Raw genomic sequence first — 18,317 nt, forward strand, 5'->3', positions numbered from 1 at the left:
GGGTCAGGTGTGGTGGCTCACATCTGTAAATCCAACATTTTGGGAGACTAAAGTAGGAGGATCACTTGAGCCTAGAAATTTAAGAGCAGCCTGGGTAACACAGTGAGAACCTGTCTCTACAAAGAATAAAAACAAATAAAAATTAGCCAGACTTGGCGGTATGTGCCTGTGGTCCCAGCTACTGGGAAGACTGAGGTGGGAAGATTGCTTAAACCCAGGAGATTGAGGCTGCAGTGAACCATGATCATGCCACTGTACTCCAGCCTGGGTAGGAGTGAGACTCTGTCTCGCACACATAAAAATAAAGTAATTTTGTTGTGAAAGGGTAAAGATAAAGCTTTTTTGATTTGGGTTTTTTGTTTGTTTGTTTTTGGTGGGGGGGGGGGGGGGAGGTGACGCCTTTTTAAGAAAAGTTGTATCTGGCCAGGCATGGTGGCTCATGCCTGTAATCCTAGCACTTTGGGGAGCTGAAGCAGGTGAATCACTTGAGCCTAGAAGTTCAACAGTAGCCTGGGCAACATGATGAAACCCCATTTCTACAAAAAAATAAAAGAAATGAGCCAGGCATGGTGGTACACACTGGGGGGTCCCAGGTACTCAAGTGGCTAAGATGGGAGGATCACTTGAAGCCAAGAGGTTGAGGCTGCAGTAAGCCATAATGGTATCATTGCTCTCCAGCCTGGGTGAAAGAGTAAGACCCTATTTCCAAAAAAAAAAAAAAAAGAAATAAAGAAAAAGAAAAAGAAAAGAAGTACCTTTACTATCTAGAACATGCCATTTTGTATTACTGTCAATTTTGTACAAGTCTGTTTCTACACTGATAAGCCAGTAATGTATCTGAGAGCAGGAACTGTATCATGCAGCTTCTACAACTAACTGTAAGTGTGGACAAGTTATTTCACACTACTATGGGATTTCAGTTTTTTTTGTAAAATATTGGGACAATCTAGAGAGTTGATAATTTTGAAGATCCATTCTAGTTCTGACATTTGATTTTATATATAGCCTCTCCAAGTTCTCAGAATAGTATCTATAGAACTGAGAACAAAAAATCAAACTGAGGCTACACTTAAAACAAGTCTCCTTGGCCAGGCGCAGTGGCTCACGCCTGCAATCCCAGCACTTTGGGAAGCCGAGGTGGGTGGATCACGAGGTCGGGAGTTCAAAACCAGCCTGGCCAAGATGGCGAAACTCCGTCTCTACTAAAAATACAAAAAAATTAGTCAGGCGTGGTGGTGAGCGCCTGTAATCCCAGCTACTAGTGAGGCTGAGGCAGAGAATTGCTTGAACCCAGGAGGCAGAGGTTGCAGCGAGCCAAGATCACGCCACTGCACTCCAGCCTGGGCAACAGAGCAAGACTCCATCTCAAAAAAAAAAAAAAAAAAAAAACCGTCTCCTCATCCAATTGTTATAAAATTTGCTAAGGTAACACATAAAGTTAACAGGTACCCAGAATAACATAGAAGTTTTATAAAATCCACGAAAATTTAATTATACATATTATGCTTCACTAATAAAATGTAGAAATATGGCCGAGAAGGGTGGCTCACGCCTGTAATCCCAGCACTTTGGGAGGCTGAGGCGGGCAGATCACGAGGTCAGGAAACAGAGACCATCCTGGCTAACACATGAAACCCCGTCTCTACTAAAAAAAACAAAAAACAAAAAAAATTAGCCGGGCGTGGTGGCGGACGCCTGTAGTCCCAGCCACTCGGGAGGCTGAGGCAGGAGAACGGCATGAACCCAGGAGGCGGAGCTTGCAGTGAGCCAACATCACGCCACTGCACTCTAGCCTGGGCAACAGAGGAAGACTCTGTCTCCAAAAAAAAAAAAAAAAAAAAAAAAAAGCAGAAATACCACACTAACATTCTAGAAACATTCTTTTTATCTTATAGCAGTAGGATATTTCAGCAAATGGGCTGTTAGCACACAAGTTCAAAAACGATCATCTTAAATACACCAAAATTTCAGTTCTTAAAATAAAAAAGACAACTACCTTTGCCATTAGTAAAATTTAAAGTAATATCATAGAGGGCAACCCTCTTATTTTAAAGTAGGCTGATTTAGAATGCCTGTCTATTTTTATTTGATATTTATTTACTTACTTTTTTTTTTTTTTTTTTTTTTGAGACAGAGTTTCTTGCCCAGGCTGGAGTGCAATGGCGCGATCTCGGCTCACTGCAACCTCCACCTCCTGGGTTCGAGTGATTCTCCTGCCTCAGTCTCCCAAGTAGCTGGGATTACAGGCATGTACCACCACGCCCAGCTAATTTTTGCATTTTTAGTAGAGACAGGGTTTTACCATGTTGGCCAGGCTGGTCTCGAACTCCTGACCTCAAGTGATCCGCCTGCCTCAGCCTCCTAAAGTGCTGGGATTACAGGCGTGAGCCACTGCACCCAGTGATATTTATTAACTACCTGTAAAACAAAGATTCTATTTATAAGGAGATTAAGAAAAAACAGGGCCAGGTACAGTGTCTCATGCCTGTAATCCCAGCACTGAGGTGAGAGGATCACTTGAGGCCAGGAGTTCAAGACCAGCCTGGGCAACACAGTGAGACCCTATCTCTACAAAAAATAAAACAATTAGCCCAGTATGGTGGTGCAAGCCTGTAGTCCCAGCTACTCAGGAGGTTGAGGCAGAAGATTCTCCTGAGCCCAGGAGTTTGAGGTCACAATAAGCTACAGTTGTACCACTGCACCCACCCTGGGTGAGACAGCAAGACCTTGTTTCTAAAAAAAAACACAAGAAAGAAAAGAAAAAACTTAGTATTATGGTTACAATTCTCATAAATAGAAGCACTCAATGTTAAATGTTAAGTCATAATGTCCTACGGACTGATGACTGACTTGGCTTAACCTTTTGCTTTAGGCCTGAATCACAGAACCCTTAGCTCCCAAAATGATTTTAAAAAATTACCCCTGCTATTATTACTTTTGCTCTTTGGTAAAAGAGAAAACAAATATAAAGAGAAAAGAAAGGGAATTTAAGGACACATTAAAAAAATGTGAACTTTAACTTCTCTTAGTTACACTTCTGGTCATAACAGAAATGAGGAAGCTAACATTAGCAACTAGCCGTGTAGCCTCATGATTAAGAACATGGGGTTTGGAGTGGGTGACCCAGGCTGAGTCCTAATTCTACTACTGACTAGTTGTATAACGTAGAGCTACTTAAACTCTCTAAGCCTCTGTTTTCACATCTGTGAAAGGGACAGTTAAAATCCTTATTTCACAAAATAATTCATTTAAATTACTTGTTATAGTGCCAGGACACATAGTATATTCTCAAATACATAACGAAAAGTGGCAAATAAACAAGCTGCAGTACATCCATACTTAGCAATAAAATGGAGCTAACTATTGATAAATACAACTTAGATGACAATCAAAAGCGTTATGCTGAGTGAAAAAAGCCAGGGTCAAAGGGTTACATACTGCAGGGGTCCTCAACCCCAAGGCAGGCGAGCATCACCACCTGAGCTCCACCTCCTGTCAGAGCAGCCAGAGAATTAGATTCTTATAGGAGAGGAAACCCTACTGTGAACTGTGCATGCAAAGTATCTAGGTTACGCGCTCCTTATGAGAATCCAGTGCCCAGTGATTTGGGGTGGAACAGTTTTATCCTGAAACCATCCCACCCACTTCTGTGGAAAAATTGTCTTCCATGAAACTGGTCCCTGATGCCAAAAAGGCTACGGACCACCGAATACTGTATGATTCTATTTACATAACATTTCTTGAAGAGACAAAACTACATTGATGGAGGACAGATCAGTGGTTGCCAGGGATATAGATTAGGGGGAGGGTGTGACTACTGAGAGAGCATGAGGATTTTGGGAAGTGATGAATTGTTCTACATCCTGATTATGGTGATGGTTACACAAACCTAGACATGTGTCAAAATTCACAGAGCTGTACATAAAAAAGTCAACTTTAATTTATGATAATTTGAAAAATAAAATGAAATTTTAAAAAACCTCCAATAGCCCCAAAACTCATTAATTCAGTCCATAATCACAAAAAAACAAGAGACACAATCAAATTGACGGACATTCTACAAAATACCTGTTACTCTTCCAGACTGTCAAGGTCAAAAAGGAGATTTGAGGGGATAAGAGAGATAACAATTAAGTGCAGTGTGGTATATCTTGGACTAGATCCTGGAACAGAAAAAGGACATTAGTGGAAAAGCTGAGAAAATCCTAATAAAGTCTACAGTTAATAGCACTGTACCAATGTTTCTTAGTTTTGATCACTATACTATGACTGCATAAGATGTTAACATCAGTGGACACTGGATAAAGAATATACAGGACCTCTTTGTGCTATTTAAGAAACTCTTTTCTAAACTTAAAATCACTTCAAAATAAGTTTTAAAAAAAATGCCAGCATCTTTAAGAAAGAGTAAAGTCTGTAATAATTTCATAAAGCAAAAATACATTTCTTTCAAAAACAAACTGATGCCATCATGCATACTTTGATTAAAATGGTTTTACCTATACTAAGATTATATGTTATCTGAAAGTGATAAAACAGACTCCACCATATATTATGCGACTTATTAGCCATACTCATTGCCAGCATACATGCTTATAACTTTTACAATTCTATCATTTGATTTCCCAATTCAAGAATAATTTATTTTTAAAGGAATGTCTCAAATACTACCCCTTAATATTCCTATTGAAAAAAAAAAAAAACCTTCACTGGTCTATCAGCACCCATAGAATAAATTCCAATACAAAACATTTATCCATCTTGACTTCAGTCTACCTTACTATGCCTTACCTCTAGGCATTCCACCCCCCAGCATGTACTCCACAATCTGGCTCTGTCCTGTTTAAGTAAAGTGTATACTTTTCAAATATTTCTTAGACTCTATAGGAGATATTATTTATTTATTTATATTTTTTGAGACAGAGTCTCACTCTGTCACACAGGCTAGAACGCAGTGGCACGATCTAGGCTCACTGCAACCTCTGCCTCCCAGGTTCAAGGGATCCTCCTACCTCAGCCTCCTGAGTACCTGGGATTACAGCTGCATGCCATCACACCTGGCTAATTTTTGTATTTTTAGTAAAGACAAAGTTTCACCATGTTGCCCAGTTTTAACTCCTGACCTTAAGGAATTCGCCTGCCTGGGCCTCCCAAAGTGCTGGGGTTATAGCCTTTTCTTTGAGACAAGGTCTCCATCTGTCACCCAGGCAGGAGTGCAGTGGTGCAAACACAGCTTACTGCAGCCTTCATCTCTAGGGCTCAAGTGATCTTCTCACCTCAGCCTCCCGAGTAGCTGGGATTATGGGCACACCACCACGCCCAGCTAATTTTTTAATATTTTGTAGTGACAGGATACCACTATGTTACCCCAGCTAGTCTCAAATTCTGGGCTCAAGCAATCCTCCCACCTCAGCCTGCTAAAGTGCTGGGATTACAGGCGTGAACTACCACGCCCAGCCGAAGATATTTTTTAATTCAAGTTTTTCCTTTAAAAAAAAAAAAAAAAAAAAAAAAGAACCCCAATTGGCACCCTGTCACACACTGCAACCCCAACTACAACTACTATTCATTCTCACTCCCTGCTTTTCACAGCCCAACTTCCTCAAAAGATGTGTATATACTGTCCTTACCTACTCCATTTCTTCATCTCCCACTCATTCTTCAACCTAGCCTAATCTAACTTAATCCTGCCCCTATTATGCCACTAAATCTAACTAAAGTCAATGACCTCCCAGGGCTAAATCCAGTTAACACTTTCAGAACTTGTTGTGTTAGGCCTATCACTTTAAGCACTTCTTTGGCTTCTCTGATAACACTCTCACCTGATTTTGCCTCAATTCTAGACAGCTCTTTCTCAGTTTTCTCTGCCCCACCTCCTCACCACTTACCACTGGAGGTCCTAAAAGCTCAAAGTCTTCTTACTCCAGACTCTCCCAAGACAAATAGCAATTTCTAGGGCTTCAAACTACCAAGTCACAGTATCAAGGTGAAAATCATTTATCCTCAATTACCCTTGACAATTCCCTTAAGTTCACCCTTTAAGTACACTTTACCATATGAACAGCCCACAATGGCAGCCAATATACAATCTCATCCAACATTCAAACACCATACTAAACAGGTAGCTTATAGTTAAAGACCAAGGGTACCAAAAAGTACATCATTTTTCTTGCTCCTATGCCATTCCACCTCCATAATCCCTCATTTAGAACCCATCAATATCTGCCCACTCTGCTGAAGATAAAAATCAAAATATTTAACATGGCCTAGAATGTCTTATATTATTTGATACCTTGCAGCCTTATCTCCCATCACATCTTACTTTCTACATTACTGCCCTCCAGGCCTTTCATTTCCCAAAGTATACCCTTTCTTCCTTGCAGAGCATTTGCAAAATGCTACTCCCTCAATCTACTCTGTCTTCCCTTTTCTCCCTTTCTCTTATATAAGGCTTAGTCATCCTTTGGGTCTCTACAGAAACATCATGTCCTTAGGGAAGCCTTCTCAATCCAGCCCTTCCCCACAACTTGCTAGGGGTCTCCCTGCCACGCATGTACACTTAAGCACACTTTTTACTTGTTCAATCAATGTCTGTCTCTCCCACTAAACTGTAAGCTTCATGAGGATCTTGTCAGGTTTTATCATTGTTTTATCCCAGCACCTAACACTCACATATTGGTGAAATAAGAAACTGCATCATTACAGATGCTTTTTACCCTCATAAATAATGAGCATACAGTATCCAAATACAAATTGAAATCTGCTTTTTAAAATTATTTAATTGGGGTAAAGTAGAACAAAATGTATCATCTTAATCGTTTTTAAGTACACAGTTCAATAGTCTTTAGTGCATTCACATTGTGGTGCAACAAAACTCTTTTCATTTTTCAAAGCTGAAACTCTGTATCCATTAAACAGTAACCCTCCATTCTCCCTTACCCGCAGTTCCTGGCAACCACCATTCTACTTAAGTCTCTGTGAGACTATTCTAGATACCTCATATAAGGTGAATCATGTAGTACTATCTTCTTCGTGACTGGCTTATTTCACTTAGCATAATGTCCTCAAGGTTACGTAGCATGTGTCAGAATTTCCTTCCTTTTTAAGGCTGAATCACATTTCATCGTATGTACACAACATACTTTATTTAACCATTCATCCACTGATTGATCTTTGGGTTGCTTCTACCTTTTGGTAACATAGTAAGTATTTCTTATTGTAATGCTGCTAAGAACAACGGTATACAAATATCTCTGAGACCCTGTTTTCAATTATTTTGAGTATATATCAAGAAGCAGAATTGCTGGATGATAATTCTCTTTCAAAAAAAAATTTTTTTTTGAGACAGAGTCTTGCTCTATTGCCCAGTCTGGAGTGCAGTGGCACAATCTCGGCTCACTGCAACCTCCGCCTCCCAGGTTGAAGCGATTCTTCTGCTTCAGCCTCCCAAGTAGCTGGAACTACAGGTACCCACCACTACACCCGGCTAATTTTTGTATTTTTAGTAGAGACGGGGTTTCACCATATTGGCCAGGCTGGTCTCGAACTCCTGACCTCGTGATCCACCCACCTCAGCCTCCCAAAGTGCTGGGATTACAGGCGTGAGCCACTGCGCCTGGCCTCTTTCAAATTTTTTAGAAAGTGCCATCCTGTTTTCCATTATGGCCAGACCATTTTACATCCCCACCAACACAGGCATTCTTGTACAAGAGTTTCAATTTTTTCACATCCTTGCCAATACCTGTTATATTCTGTTTTGTTTTGTTTTAATAGGACCCATTCTAATGAGTATCAGGTTGTGACTGCTTTCACATAAACTTTATGTGCCTTCATTTTCCTACAAATTTGTGGCAAAAAGCCATCTAAAAATATGTTCCATAAACAGATAACCTTCTAGAAGGTAATGGCAATGCAAAAGAAAAAACAGTTTTTCAAAGTCGCATTTTAAGGGACAGTAACATTGTAGTTCATTTTATGCCATTGAAATGGCATAAAAACAAAGGAAAAAAAAAAAAAAGGAAAGGCATTCCCACTCATATCTGAAATTCTCTGATGAAACCTGCCTGCATGGAGCTCCGAATTCCTTAAGCAAGCTTATGTTTTGCCTCCCTTCAGGATACTCCTCCTTCACTACCGCCCCCGATTCATGCGCCGGGACACCTTCTCCCATTCTCTTTGCCTGTGGCTGTACCTTTCCTTTCTATTTCAGCTCTGTGCACCTTGGCATTAGAGTGTATCAATGATAAACACAGATGTTTGAACAGCAGGGGTAAAATGAATCCCATCACAACCTTGAAAAGTTGAATTAAATGTTTGATTAAAACTGAAAATGAAACACACACGCACACACACACACACACACACACACACACACACACACACAACCTGAAAACGGACAAAAAAGCTTCATATAGAGCAATATATCAACACATCCTAAATCAGAAATGTATCTTAGTCTCTGGACTCTAAATTAAAAAAAACTTTAAGTAATAAGATTAAACTACAAATATATATTTAAGACAATCTAGAATGATTCTCTGGATCGAAAAGTCACTAGGCTAGACACCTTCCCACAAATTTAAAATAAAGCACAAAAATCTTTTAAATCAAAGGTTATATATTCAATAGTGATTAGTCTGCATCCAAAAATAAAAGATGTTTTCAAGTTTGCATACACACAAAATTTACACAATAGTTGTTACTGCTTTTTCAAAGTTCGAGTCATCTACATTAGAAGTACTTTTCTTTTTCTTTTTTTTTTTTGCGACAGAGTCTCACTCAGTCTTTTGCCCAGGCTAGAGTGCAATGGCGTCATACTGACTCACTGCAACCTCCACTTTCCAGGTTCAAGTGATTCTCCTGACCGGCCCTCCAAGTAGCTGAGATTACAGGTATGCACCACCATGCCCAGCTAATTTTTGTATTTTTAGTAGAGACGGGGTTTCATCATGTTGGCCAGGCTGGTCTCGAACTCCTGACCTCAAGTGATCCACCCACCTCAGCCTCCCCAAGTGCTGGGATTACAGGCGTGAGACACTGCACCTGGCCAGAATTACTTTTCAAAGAAGAAAATGTTTTAGTATTTACATTTGTGAAAATGAACTCAGGAGTCAACACTTCCATTAATCCTGAAATAGTAACCATTATAGCATAAAAATATAGAAAGATATTGTGTGATAAAGTTTCTTAAGTGTTGGTTAAATATTAAACTAAAAATGTATTTACATAAGTTCATTGTCATTTATAGTTTTAAAAAGGATATCATAGCAAAACCATTAAAGAAGGTTAGAAAACAAATATATCTTCAAGTTTACTGACTCTTCATTCAATACCTAGGTGAAGAGTAACTAGATCACCAAGTATTCTGAAAGTTACTTTCCTTGGCCGGGCACAGTAGCTCACACCTGTAATCCCAGCACTTTAGAAGGCCAAGGTGGGAGGATCACTTGAACCCAGCATTTAGAGTTTGCAGTGAGCCATGATCATCACACAGCACTCCAGCCTGGGAGACAGAGAGACTCCCTGTCTCAATAAATAAATAAATGAGTCAATATTTAAAAATAAATTTAAGAAAGTAAGTTACTTGTCTTAAACTGTATCTAAATAATACTAACCTAATCTAAATAATTTAAATTATATGGCAATTTACCTTGTAGACCTACATAAACATGTGCACTTTCATCATAGTCTACTTCACTTACAATTACACAGTACTGTTTGTAGAATATAAGATATACACGTTAGCAAAAAATAATTTTGAAAAGTTACCCACAACTCCATATATTTACTTTGAAAAGGTTAAATAAAACCAAACACTTAAAGTTTATTGCATTTGTCAAACTACATTTTTCAGAAGAACTGTCTCAGAGAAATATTTAAATAATGAAAATCACCAGGCACAGTGGCTCACATCTGTAATCTCAGCACTTTGGGAGGCTGAGGCAGGAGGATCACTTGAGGTCAAGAGTTTGAGACCAGCCTGGCCAATACAGTGAAATCCCATCTCTACTAAAACTACAAAAATTAGCCGGACATGGTGATGCATACCTGTAATCCTAGCTACCTGTGAGGCTGAGGCATGAGAATTGCTTGAACCCAGGAGGCGGAGCTTGCAGTGAGCCAAAATCATGCTACTGCACTCCAGCCTGGGTAACAGAGTGAGACTCCGACTCAAAAAAAAAAAAAAAAAAAAAAAAAAATTAAGATCATTAACATTATAGTTGACCATTAGTACATTACCAAAATGTAAGGTCCTATGGTGAAGTATCAGGTCCCTATGGTGAAGCATCAGTGGCAAGGGGGTCAATCAATGATTCATCTGTTCTCCTCAGTGTGGATATCACCTTCTTAATGAAGGCACAATTGCTGACCTCAGAAGGCTGCTTCAGCCCACTTCTGCTTTACTGGTGACACAAATTTCAAGCCCTAAATGGCTATCCCACCCCTTCTGACACCTCTGGGAATTCAAGTGTGTAAGACATTCATAACATTATTGGCTGTAAACAGCTCATCTCTTGGGAAAGTTTTATTTGGTCATGAGTCCAAAACTGAAACATTTCCTGAGCTGCAGTGAGCAAATAAGTATTTCACAATCACCATTTTATTTTGATTCAAGGTAGTTTATGAAACTACCAAAACAGTATAATTTGTGAGCAGAGTGTCCTTCTAAATAAGTAGCATAATATAACCCAAACTCATTTGTATAAATACAATTAAGGCAATCCGTCCAAAACAGAGAGAACTTTTAACAACTAAAACCAAATCCACAAAAAAACAAGGCAAGAAGGCCACTTTCACTTAGCCAAAAAAGGGTATAGTGGGATGTTGGATATATTTCTCAAAAAATACAACTCTCAAGGATAATACCATATGTCTTATAAAATGGGATGAAAAAAATCAGTACAACAAAAGGGACAAAAGACTATTTCACAACAGGCCTACATGCCACAATATTTTAAAAAATCAATCCTTTCACATGAAATTTCTGGAGCAAAGAAGTACCATCTAAAAAGCATTCTTGAATCATTGCAGCTTTCTAAAACTACTGGTTCCATTTTAGATTCCCTTTATTTAAAAGCCTTAGAAAAAGTTCAGAGAACAAACTAATTTCAAGCTTTCTATTTCATGAGCATCACTGCGCGCACCAACGTGGAAGAACCAAAGCCAGTTCTAAAACAGTAAATCACAAATGAATGAAACTTTAATTCTTGATGGTTTTAGTCTTGATATTTTGTCCACAAGGTGGCAGTCTCATAGTATTAACTTGTTCATGGAGTCAATGCACAATTTCAGAGTTCAAAAGCCACAGACACATGCAGGTATGCAATAAATTTACTAGCTGGCCAATGCTAAGAGTAAAAACTGCCAGTCCCCTCCAATAAAATCTGTGCTTCATAACTTCTCTATTTCTGTTAGAAATATTTACTTTCTGAAGTCGTAGATTTTTCCTTCAGTGTTATCTCTTGTATCTGATCCTTTCTATTCTGCTGCCACCACCCTATTTAGGGAGAGAGTAGAAGCAAGGAGAGCTGTTAGGAGATTATTATTGGACTGCTGGAAGTCTGTTACCTTTGTCAAGGCCTAATGGAGAGGGAACAGGAAAGGGACAGTAGAGACGGAGACCACAGATATAATCCTTCCATCCTCCAGTTCAACCTGCACGTTACTACCAAATTCGTTTCATTAAAACATTCCTCGTATTATCAGAAATCTCTTTCCCTAACTAAACTCCTTAGCTCCAAATCCAGGGGGCTTCCAAAATCTCCTTGTCAAGGGTCTTCGTAAAATAAACTTTGTTTTGCTTTATACAGACTTTGCCACTTCTTGATTTTCATTCATTCATTCAAATGTTCTCTGAATGTTTACCAGGTGCCAAGCCCTGCTTCAAGTCTGATGATACAGAGGAAAACAAGTCAAAGCCCCTGCCTCCAAAGTTACACTCCTGACAGTACAGTCTATGAGCTGGAGGAGGATATGTCCCCAGACACTTCCAGCTCTCTGCAGGTGAGAGGTATGGTTCTTCCTAAGTATGAGCCATTGGAGGCACACTAGGCATCGGGAGGATAGTAAAAACACATTTTCCACTACAGACCCTAATCTATTTTCACAGCCTTATTTCCCATTCTTATCCTACTTGCAACCTCAGCTCCGTTAAAATGTGCTAGTAACTGTTGGTGTACCTCTGCTCCTGCTTGCTTCCTCTCAATGCCTTATTCCCGTCCCTGTCTCTACTAGCAAAAGCCTAACCAGCCTTCAAAGTTTACCTCGAATGCTGCCTCCCACAGGAGGCCTTTCCTTATTCCCCTCACACAAACTCAGATGTGGATTTTGAACACCATCAAACACTTATGATCCCTGGCTTAGTCCCTCTGAGCATGTATCACACTATGTATTATATCATAGTTATCTGTATACTTATCTAACCTCCTCCATCAGTTATTTACTGAGCACTTGCCACATCTGTGGAACTAACTAGGAGCTAAAGTTTCCCCATTAAATTACTCCATTATTATTTTAATTTTCATTTTCTAGAGACAGGGTCTCACCCTGTTGTCCAGGCTAGAGTTCAGTGGTGCGATCACAGCTCACTGCAGCCTCAACCCCCCAGGGTTCAAGCAATCCTACCACCTCAGCCTCCTGAGGAGCTGGGACTCCAGGCATGCACCACCACACCAGCTAATTTTTGTATTTTTTTTCTGTAGAGATGAAGTTTCACCATGTTGCCCAGGCTGCTATTATTTTAAAACAGATAATATCCAAATGATAAATGTAAAATCTAGAGATCAAATATTCTATTTGGTTTTTATTGCTTCAATCTTTTTTAAGAGGTTGGTTGAGATAAAACTTACATACCATGAAGTTTATCTATTTAAAGTGTACAATTCAACATTATTTAGTGCATTTATAGAGTTATAGAGCTATCACTGTAATCTATTTTAGGACTTTCAATCACCCTAAATTTACTATCCACATTGGCAGTCACCTCACCCCAAACCTCCCTATCCCCTCTAATCTAAGGCAACCACTAATCTACCCTCTTTCTCTATAGATTTGCCTATTTTGGATATTTCATATAAATGGAATAAAAATGTGGTCTTTCATTCCTGGCTCCTTAGTGTAATGTTCTTGTGATTGAGTACCTCGTCCCTTTTTATTCCCAAATAGTCCACTATGTGGATACACTACATTTTACCTATTCACCCTATTCACTCATCAGCTGAGGGACATTCAGGTTGTTTCTACTTTTTGCTTATGAATAATGCTGCTATAAACATTTGTGTACAAGGTTTGGTGTGGGCATGTTTTCATTTCTACTGGGTACATACCTAGGAGTGGAAATACTGGGTCATATGGTAACTGTTTAACATTTTGAGGAACTGCTAAACTGTTTTCCAAAGCAACTGCACCATTCTACATTTCCAGCAGCACCGTATGAGGGTTCCAACTTCTTTACTATTGTTTGAATCTTTACTACATACAGAACAAGAACGATCTCATTATATGATATCCTTGCCTTCAGGGAACTTATATTGACAGAATAAGACAAGAAATAAACAGAAACAAATAAACAGGTCAGTTTCAGATACTAAGAAAATGAAAAAAAAAGTCATAAAGTAACCAGAAAGTAACCAAGGAAGAGGGATCTCAAGCTAAGGTGGTCAGAACAGATGTCTCTGAGAAGGTAATGTTGACCTGAGATGTGCAGAGCTAGATGGGGAATATTCCAGGCAAAGGAAAAAGGCAAGTAACGAAACTCCGAGACAAGTATAAGTTTGGCATGGCAAAAAGGAAGCCTTCGTAGCCAAGATACAATGAAGTGGTACATAAGGTAGGACCTGAGGTTACGAGGGTAGGGTCCAGATAATGTTGGACCTCCGAGACCATGATAAGGTCTTCAGATTTTAGCTGAAATGCAGTAATTGTTTTAAAATCCCTTCTACTTCTTTAAATACCAGCGTTCATCTCGGCAAACATTTACTGAACTTTCATGTCTTTGTTTTTTTTTTTTTTAAGAGACAAGGTCTTCCGGTCTTGCTCTGTCACCTGGAGTGTAGTGGCGCCATCACAGCTCTCTGCAGCCTTGAACTCCTGGGCTCAATGGAGCCTCCCACCTTAGGCTTGCAAGTAGCTAGGACTACAGGCATGTGCCATCACACCTGGCTAATTTTTTTATATTTTATTTTTGTAGAGACAGGCTCTTGTTATGTTGTCCAGGCTCTCTCACTTTTTTTTCGTCTTTTTTTTTTTTTCCCCTGAGGTGGAGTCTGGCTCTGTCTCCAAGGCTGGAGTGCAGTGGCATGATCCTGAGATCCTGGCTTACTGCAATCTCTGCCTCCAGGGCTCAAGCGATCTTCTCACCTCGGCCTCCTGAATAGCTGATACAGGTGCAGCGTGTGCCACGACGCCTGGCTAATTTTTGGTATTTTTGGTAGAGATGTGATTTCGCCATGTTGATCCGCCTGCCTCAGCCTCCCAAAGTGCTAGGATCACAGGCATGAGCCACCACACCCTGCCTCTTTCATATATCTTCTAATTACACCTAACAGTAGCAAATATTAAAGAGGTTATTTGGGTAAATCAACAGCACTCAGTGTCACTAATTTATGGCCCAAGAGAGAGCTCCTAAAATATGCCTGCCAATGGCACAAGTGTAAGAATGAATCCTCACAAATTGATCACCTAGCCTTAACCAATTTAAAATACATGTCTTACTGACAGTAACGAGGAGCTGTCTTCGAATACCAAGTTCACTTTCAACAAAGCAAGACAGATCATTCTCATACTTTAAACCTAGATTTCATTCCTATAAAATTAATTCTAATTAACTGATTGCTTTTCTCCATTCTATTAATTACAAATTAATATTCAACTCCTAAACATAAAATCTACGGACACAAAACATTCTACGTTTCTTTATTGCTTGAATCTTCTAAAACAAGAATTTTTCACATGCCACTGCTATCTTTGGGTTTTCCAAGAGACAGAAATGGTTTAAAAAATTTTTGTGACATAAAATGTCACTCCTTGATAAAAGAACCTGTTACCTACTCAAAATTTTATCAAGTTAAAATTCCTTTCTACATTCCCAGCTTGATCTCCCATGGCCCTCCCTGCAGGCACTCTGTGCTCCTGCCAAACCGACTACTTGCCAGCCTCATACTTGTTCCCCCTACCTCAGCTTTATGATTCACATTCCCCAACAGGAGAAATCCAACCAGTTCTTCAAGGTCCACTCTCCCCTCTAGGTTTCTTCTCCAATTCTTTCCCTAGAGCAGAACCGATTCCTCACCTGTTACTCCAGTAGCACTTCTACAACTCAGACGTTGCCTTATGACATTCTATGTAACGCACAACTACACGAAAGAGAAATCTGTGTTTTATACAGAGATGATCCAACTACTTCCTTTGTGTTTGCCCCCAGGTATACAGTACAACTATTTGCAATTACCGAGTGCACAGTTGAAAATAACATCCATTTTAGCACCATTTGGTACAATGTGGTAAACTCATGACAAAATGCAAGGTCAATGCCTGGCATGGTGGCTCACGCCTGTAATCCTAGCACCTAGCACTTTGAGAGGCCGAGGCAGGTGGATCACCTGAGGTCAGGGGTTTGAGACCAGCCTGGCCAACATGGTGAAACTCTGTCTCTACTCAAAATACAAAAATTAGCCATGTGTGGTGGCGGGTGCCTGTAGTCCCAGCTACTTGGGAGGCTGAGGCACAAGAATAGCTTGAATCTGGGAGGTGGAGGTTGCAGTGAGCTGAGATCACGCCAGCCTGGGTTACAGAGGGAGATGTCTCAAAAAAAAAAAAAGGTCAAAACTTAAGGCCTCTCTGGGGACAATTAAGGCAGAGCTATCCGAGTTATCTTTCCTTCTTTCCAAATTTTCAACCACTGTTATAATTCTTTAGTAACTGCTTCTTAATGACACACTATTACTTATTTAAATGAAACTTCCACTTTCATTATCTATTCAAGAATCACTCAACAATTCTTGTAACTCTATTTAAAATTTGTGAGTGATATGTGTTATCGAAAATGTATGGCTCTAAAGCCAGAGAACAGAGAAGCTGAAAAGTCTCATCACACAGCTAATCACAGAAACCAAAATATTATTCCATTCAGTATTCTATCCACTAGCTAACATGAAGAACCCAAACATCAGTAAATCCAAAAGCATCTGGTGGTGCTTGGTGTGTAGCAAATACACAAATATTTGAATTAATGAAGATGATTTAAAATACTTAGGCTTTTTCTTTTCTTTTTTTTTTTTAACAAGGTAAGCCTAACTAATCCTTAATCACGCAGATCACATTAACAAATTTACTGTGCAGTTAAAGCTACAAAATAGTCTGGGAACACACATACTAACAACCAAAACATCTGCTCTCAGTAATGGCACTGACTAGAAACTCATCTACAAGAGTCACTTTTTCCTTCTTCGTTTGTTCCCAGAGGCCCAATAGACTAAACATTATAGCTCACCCTATTTTCTAATTTCAGCTTGCATTTAAGATAACGCTTTTGTTTCATTTACAGCTCACATGAGGCTGACACAGCTGCCCCTTCTTTGTAATAAACACAGGGCTTCTATATTTAAAAATACAGTGAAACGTTGTTTTAACGTCCCGTCCCCAGTCTCCAGCTAATTTTCTCTTTCCCAAGCCCCATCTCCACCCCAAGATGTGTTGTTGTTGTTGTTGTTGTTGTTGTTTTTAATCAAGTTTTTTTTTTTAAATCAACGGCGCTCAAAATGTTAGACCCTTTAGGAAGTCGATTTACTTATTTAAAGCCATCTCATCATAGTGGTATTTTTCTTCTCCACAGCTTGTGGTGTTTATAAAGGGAAAGAAAAAAGATTCTCGTTCCCAAAGGCCTTTTTTCGAGGGTACTTTCCGTGACCGCGACCAGCACCCCTAATGTCAAGTTGGGACGACCTCGCGAGCCGGCCTCGCGCTTGCACGGGCGCCGCGGGTGGAGACGCGAGCGCACACGCGGCGGAAAGGGGCGCCGGGCGGCTGCGCTGCCGGGAAAGCGCGCCCCCCGGGAGGGCGCGGAAAGCACAGTGTGTTCCGTGGGGCCTGGCAAATACCCTGTGGGCAGAGGACCACTAGAGGTATCGGCCCGGGCGCGGGCTCCGCGGCGCCCAGGGCAGGGGGCCAGCTCGTCCCGCATTGGAAGAGTCGCAAGGGCGGCCGAAGAGGGTGTGGGCCGGCGGGGGGCGCTGGGAGGAGATAACGCAAGGCCAGAGTTAATCATCACCTCCCGGGCGTCTGGAAAACTACGGGCCGGAGGGGCGGGGGAACAGCCCTGGGGAAAGTGAAACTCCCTCCGGGTCCACCAGCCCTGCGAGCCGGAGGCGGGAGGGAGAAGGACCCGGAGCGCATTCCCTTCTCCAGCAGGCACCGTGGGGCACTCGCCACTCTGAAAGCCACAGCCCAGCTCCTGGCGCCACTAACTACAGTAATGCTCATTTTCTACAAACTCACCCAGACAGGGGGACAAGAAAGGAACCAGAACACAAGATTTAAAAAGTGAGCCCTCCAAACCGATAGTTTAAAAAAAAGGAAAAAGGGGGGAAAAAAAAAAAAGCAGCTTTCCCATACCGGGAGTCGAACCCGGGCCGCCTGGGTGAAAACCAGGAATCCTAACCGCTAGACCATATGGGAAGTGCTGCTGTAAGAAACTGCCTTGACCCACCTGACAAGCGTAAGCGCCTCTGCCTCCTTGGCCTCCGCTCGCCACCGCCGTCGCCGCCGCCGCCCACGCGCTCCCGGAGCTAGGGAACAAGCCCAGTCCGAGCGCGCGGGCGTCGCGGGGGAGAGGAGGGGCGGGGCCGCTCCGCCAGAGCAAAGTTTGAGGCGAAGCCTAGCGACTCGCGGCCCCGGACCCCGCAGTTTCACCTCTTTTTTTAAACTCCGCCAGAGGACCCTGACCCACTGGTCCCGGTTGGTCTGCTGGTCAAAGTGCCTGCGGACTAGTTGGCAAAGTTGAGAGCGGCGACTTCTCTGGGAACAGCTGTTTGCGTTGGGGCGGAGGCGGCGCGCGAGCTCCTTGGCCTGGAGCCAGCGAGTCTAGAAGGAGGGTGGAGGTTCTGGGTCCCAGGGGAGGACACAGAGACGGCGGGATGGCGCAGGGGTTTGAGGCTTGAGATCCCGTCCTTCAGCTCAGGTCCCGTCGCGCTTTTGCCCCTTCCCGGTGACCTCAACCCCTTTATACCGACCCCACCTCTTTGGAGCCGGGAGTACCGCCCCTGTAGGGGGAGGGGAGAGGAGGCGATTTCGAACGCGGATTGGATCGTCTGGGCACCCGT

General features: G+C 41.4%; 1 protein-coding gene and 1 non-coding gene across 3 annotated transcripts in view; both read right to left on the reverse strand.

Moving 5' to 3' along the window:
- Positions 1-18,316, reverse strand: part of ELF1 (E74 like ETS transcription factor 1) — a 115,242-nt gene extending 96,926 nt beyond the window's left edge. The window contains exon 1 of one of the 2 annotated variants that reach the window (XM_050766132.1): positions 17,908-18,316. The gene's annotated coding sequence lies outside the window, so the exon portion shown is untranslated. Of the gene's footprint in view, positions 1-17,704 lie in introns of both variants that reach the window. The other variant, XM_050766127.1, reaches the window with a different exon arrangement.
- TRNAE-UUC (transfer RNA glutamic acid (anticodon UUC)) lies at positions 17,602-17,673 on the reverse strand. Its single transcript has one exon. It is a non-coding gene; the product is annotated as a tRNA-Glu (tRNA).
- Position 18,317: the final 1 nt, after the last annotated feature.

This window comes from Macaca thibetana, chromosome 17 (genome assembly GCF_024542745.1).
Source record: "Macaca thibetana thibetana isolate TM-01 chromosome 17, ASM2454274v1, whole genome shotgun sequence".
In the NCBI taxonomy this organism is placed as follows: Eukaryota; Metazoa; Chordata; class Mammalia; order Primates; family Cercopithecidae; genus Macaca; species Macaca thibetana.